We start from the raw sequence: 6,000 nt of genomic DNA on the forward strand, positions 1-6,000 counted from the left end.
TGCTGAAAACTCGGATCAAACTTCTTCTGCGGGATGTTATTGTTGGACCCAGACGTCAGACTACTGGACCAAACCTACCAGCTTGAACATCTGCCCAGAACAACTGCAGCTTATTTAAATCTCAGTTATTCTTGTAAATCTTACCTCCAGGGCCGCTTGGCAGGGACAAATCTTTACTCTAGATCTGATTAAGTACATAAAAGTATTTTCTCCAAAGATAATAATTTTGAAGACAGAAGTATCCAGGTTCTTGGAACAAATGTTTAACTTGATATCAACTAAAAGTAAGTTTTTCTGTGAAATCTCCCTCGTATTGAGACTTGTCTGTCAACTTTTCACTTCTTTATTATTTAATAACCAACATAAATAAATTGGGAATGCCTCAAGCTTCACTGTGAAACTAAAATACTTGAACCAAATCCACAGAAACTGAGGTTCAGACCTCTAATGTCATTGTGAAAATCAACAGCAGCATGTCCACACGTCTCTTTCAGACAATGGTAGACAGGCAAACCTGACGAGACATAATATCCCTGCAGGAGGTGCCGACCACTCAACGCTGACCTGCAGAGGTCCTACATAAATTAAACTAGAGAGAGGAGCCTGCAACCCAAAGGCTGTTAATCAGTTTGGAAAAAGAGGATCAAAGCAAAGCGCCCAGAGGTGTTTTACAATCTATAACAAATTATGAATAATCAATTGTTACCGCAGTTTTTTAAGACGCTTTTGAAATCACTCTGGCTTTAAAGACGAGACTCCAGGGACTCATAGCAAAGATGAAAACAATGAAGGCGAGAGCAGGGTAGTAGCACTTGAAGAGCCGCCTCTGCCAATGAGAAGTGAGAATCCTTTCAGAGCGCTGAGTGTCTGGAGTTCGACTCGGTGCCAGAATGCTGAGCACATAATAAACGGGAGCTTCAAAAAGCTGCGAAGCTCTAAAACTGAACGGCTCACTGAGTCACAATGCTGTCTCTGCACACAGCACTGAAACCACAATACACTGGAGAGGTTTGTTGTTGTTGACTCCACCGGCGCGGCTCTTTTTGGTTCACCTGACTCATGAGGAAGCTGATTTCTGCTTTGTGTTGGAATCAGATGCTGCACCAACAAACAAATCTTTTCACAATTGCACAAAACTTACTTTTTGGGGTATTTTATGACTTTACAAACATGGCTTTACAAATAAAACACATTGTTGGTCCAAATTTATGCAAAAAAGGCCTCGTTTTGTCCTGTTTCACAGCTTCTAGACCTCCCACGATGACTTCTTATTCATGTTAGCTAGAAATTATAGTGAACTAGCAAATGTTTTAAAATAAAAACCTATTAACAAATGCACAGTTTAGTCGTTTTAACAGGAAAATTTCAGTTGCATTGAATTTTTCACAATAAAATAACCTTAAAAGTACCAGTGATTTTTTAATACCTATTTTTTTGCTTGTGCTTTTGGATCTACACCGTTTTCCATAAATAAAACCATATAGAACAATATATACTTCTTCTATATAATAAACAATACCACGAAAGGTATCGATGAGGAAACGTTAGCCACCAGTTTAGCTGTACTTCAGATATTTAAAACAAAAATATGATCAATAATTATTGATGCTGCATGATATGAGACTCTTCTATCGCGATACGTTTTTCAGTCATATCATTTTAGCCCTACTAAACTGTTTGGTAGGTTTTCTAAACCTACTAAACGGTTTAGTAGCAGCTTAGCTGCTTTCGTTTAGCGGTTTAGTCCTCCTAACCAAACAAAAAATTAGCTCTGCAATAAGCACATTAGTGGACGTTTGCCCACAAGTGATACTTTGCTCCAAATACATTTAATTTAAATGGACTGATGGCATAAAATGTCTCTGGATTGTAGAGGCTGCAAGCTGAGTATATAAAGTCTTCACCAGGCCAGACAGCTAGCACCAATTTGTCTCCCTTTCTGCAACAGGCTCTGTTCTTCCTCATGCTTTCCCTCTTTTCTTCTTCGATTTGAGCCGACGGTGGGAAAAGAACCGCCCCTGGGATCAGCCGTAGATGCATTTCGTTTGATCAAAGCAAGACTTCACCGGATAGAGACAGAGCTGAGCCGTCACTGACCTAAACATAATTACAACATTGTTTACACAGAGATAAAAAACAATGATTCCCCTGACGTTGTCCATCCTTCAACCTTGTGCTATTTAGCAGCATCACCCCATTTTAGATTCAAAGACAGCTCATCTTTTATTCTCTATGACACCTGAGGCAATGTCAGATTTTTCACCATTACACTTTCCAGATGTGAGCAGCTCCGAGAAGAAATACTGCGACCCGGGTCAGCCTCCTTAAGCGTCCAAGTAGAGTTGGATTAAACCAACTTTTGGCTCTTAAGACATGCCAGTGATGGTATACGAGACAACAGGATATTACAGGCGATTTGTGGAAACCCCCAGTGGCCTCTAGTGTGAGAAAACTCTATAAGTGACTCTTTCACGGAGTTTCCCATAAAACCAAAGGGTGCAGGTCTGCGTCTCCTTCCAAACGCTCACTTTATGATGTAGTACGCCTACATCATAGATCTAAAAGCACAAAGAGCAACAAATGACAACATGGCTGGGTTGAGATATGCTATAGATTCATTTATGTACCATTGCATGTCAACAAACAATGTTGAATTCAAAGAACTAAAGGCTGTTATCAGCGAAAGAATCATCCAAAGGAGAGGAGGAGATAAAATACAACAGAACATAAGAGATTTCTGTTTTCTGGTCATGATCCTCCCTCCAGAGTCTAAGATAATGGCTGGCTTGTGTTTCACAGCACGATATGCAATTGTTTTTCTTACTCCCTGCTGCAATTTCCAATCAAAGACTGTGAAATCTGGTCGGGACATGTCTACGGTAGCCTTCTAGATGTGCAAGATAACGTCAGAAATAACACGGACGAAGCTTTAGCAGAAACCCACAGATAGTCAGACTTATTTGAGAGGATATTGAATGTCGTCAGACAAACACAGAGCTGATGATCTTACATGCTCTGGTAGCTGTATTCTCCGCTATCTGTTGTCACTTTGATGATAATAACCAGAGATCAACCCTGAAGCAAACAGGGAGAGTAGATGCGCTTTCATTACATTCAACAACACGGTTCAGAAACAATGGCAGATCCACATCTATGCCGTAGAGATTACAGATTCCAGGAACAGTCAATAAAAATATGGAGGTTCTGATTAAAACGAAAACATAAACAAGTTAATGTTTTTCTGTGTCTATAAGCCATGACAGAAACCTCCAGAATGTAACGTTTCAAATCAGAAGACCAGCCCGTTACCTAGCAACCCCAGTGGAACCCCACCCATCGCCTAGCAACCAAAGCTGAGCTCCAGAACGTTTGGTCAACTGGTTTAACCGCTGTACGATGCTGGAAAAGAGTTTTGTTGTTCTCTTACCACCTAGAAACTTGCTGCGTTCTCGTTGCTGGTGCTAAAGGCTTTACTTTTGTTCGATTGTATAAATGCGCATCTGTTTGCAGCCACTGAAGTTACTCACAGTGGGTAGTATGTCCAGAAATTATACTCACGTGAGAGTAGCGATATTTCATAGTAAAATGATCAAAGTAAAAGTAAACAGTACAACGTAGCAGCTGAAACACAAAGTTAAATCTAGACTAAGAACACATCTGCTAAAATTAGTTTTTGAACTATAATAAATGAAACGTTGACCATATTTCATTTGTATGATTTTGGTGATGCCACTCATCAAAACCTAACGTAATTGGTGTTTTCTTTATAACCTTGTAATTTTGAACTGCCTTGCTGCTGGAATGTGCTGTACAAATAAACTTGATTACATCTTTTCCAAAAAGTTAGTCAAGTAAATGTAAGGCAAATCTGCTAAAATCTCATCATTCAAGAATGATGTTGTTAAAGAAAATGTATTTTTTATTCATCTCCCATGCAGCTATCCTAACCCGTTCAAGGAAGCACAATGGGTCAGCATTGAAAGTTCTTAAAACAAACGTTTCTGATGTATTTTCCTGTCTCTGTGTGTTGCAGGCACTGCCTTGAGCGCCCTCCCCCAGGTTCTGATTTCTATGCTCTTCCTTCGCCTTGGGGGGCCTTGCAATGAAGGGCCTACGCTTGCCCAGCCTGAAGAGTGATGTCCATAGCACCTGCTGGTTCTCCAAGCAACTCTGTCCACCTAAAAATCAGGACAAGCCGCTCACCCTCGGCTCCAGGAGGGATAGGGGGGCGTTGGAAAGGGGGTGGGAGGTATTGAGCCTGAGCTACCAGACTCTATTTCTCTGTCTCTTTATCTTACTCCCTCCTTACTGATATATCTCTGTCTTTTTTTCAATTTGCTTAATAGAGGCCAATCATAGCAATCTTTCTGAGTGTCTCACACTCTTTGCATGACATGTGGTGGAGAGGGAGCCCCGTCAAAAGAGTCTTAAAGCTTCTGTCTCAGATCCAAAGTCCCATCAGTCGCTGATTTCATCGCTGTGTAGCTACTTAAACGAGCAGATGAGCGGGTCTGGTCGTGCAGAGGAAGTAACCTAATTTTCGTTGTGATACTCTGGAGCTGAAGGTTTAGTGTTGAAAGGAGTTATAATCATCACTTAATTACGATTATTAATGGTGCTTTGTATCTTATAATGTCAGTTTGTCCACATGCAAAGTAAACTAAAACCGTTAGGACAACTTCGCGTTCCCTCGCTCATTCCGGAGCCGTTTGGGTGTTTCTGAGTCCATTAACACCTCGGGGGGAACGGAGCAGCTTTCAGGCTCAAGGTTACCGTCCCACCTTGAAGGAGTCCTCTTACCCCGACCCCCAGCCTTCTCGCCACACCGCTGCCCCCACGCAGCTGCTCTTCACGACTGTTACCCGGCGCTGGCGGCCCGCTCCGACCGACCGACGGGCCGCCTCGCCCCTTAAGGAAGTGCCAAATAACAACCTTCTCCACGATGCTGCCAGGAACGGAGGAACGAAAAAGTCAGACAGAAACGAGAAACGCATTACCTCTTGTTTGAAGTCTCGATACACTGACACGTTTATGCTTTCTCTTTGTTTTGTTCATTTTAACCTCGGCTCTTTGTTAGTCCGCCGCGATCAGCCTACCACTAGTGCTCTAGTTTAATATTCAGCATACGCACAGAAAAAGCTATGCCTTTCCATCTTACTGGAATACATTTCTATTGTTTTCTGTGTGTTAGTTTTATTTCCTTTTTTCTCAGGGTGCTGTGATAGAGGCTTGTACTTTAGCAGGCTGTTTTGTGCATTTACTCAAGACAAACATACAAACAAGCATATTTTCATATACTGTATCTTTACTCTCCCTGTATGTATACTCTAGTTTAATCACTATGTTATTGGAGAGTTATTCACCTCTTTTCTTGATCTCCCTGCGTTACGTTGGGTGCAGTTGCCTTTCTAATCAGCCCGTCCGCTGCACAGGTGGTGGCGGATTTGATCGTCATGCTCATTAAATCCTGAACTTAATCTTTCTTAGATGTCCACATTTAGCTCATTGTTAAAGTGGCTCAGACTGGAAGCACATCATTTTAACTTCAGGCCCCCTGCTGATTCAGGCTTTAATCATATCGCATATTGGGAACTTAATAATCCTTGTTGCGTGTTGGACATGCAGAACTCTAACTTAGTTAAATAAATCAGTTTCAAGAACATAATCTAATTAATCTACAGTAGGTGTGCACAACTCTGCTGCACTGCCTGCTTTTCCATCGTTACTGTGATAAATATCCTGCACAATTCAGCATGAAAAAAACGATTGATCATTTAAATAATCGTCAACTAATTTACTAATCAGTTAACTTGGGTTTACAGACTCAATAAAAGGTGAAAATAAAAGCAGAAATTAAGACAAAACAACAAAAATATTGACATTATGCATCAAAGATAAAAAATACATTTGTCTGCAAATATGTTCTGCCCAAAACTCCTAAGGTGGGAATTATTTTCACCTGGTTCAAATTCTGTAAAAAAAAAAAAAAAAAAAATATAT

At 40.9% G+C, this 6,000-nt stretch overlaps 1 protein-coding gene across 1 annotated transcript in view; it reads left to right on the forward strand.

The window, feature by feature from the left end:
- Positions 1-5,984, forward strand: part of apln (apelin) — a 29,439-nt gene extending 23,455 nt beyond the window's left edge. Inside the window, exon 3 of the mRNA XM_017307211.1 lies at positions 4,034-5,984. The gene's annotated coding sequence lies outside the window, so the exon portion shown is untranslated. The remainder of the gene's footprint in view (positions 1-4,033) is intronic.
- Positions 5,985-6,000: the final 16 nt, after the last annotated feature.

This window comes from Poecilia reticulata, linkage group LG10 (assembly GCF_000633615.1).
Source record: "Poecilia reticulata strain Guanapo linkage group LG10, Guppy_female_1.0+MT, whole genome shotgun sequence".
Classification (NCBI taxonomy): Eukaryota; Metazoa; Chordata; class Actinopteri; order Cyprinodontiformes; family Poeciliidae; genus Poecilia; species Poecilia reticulata.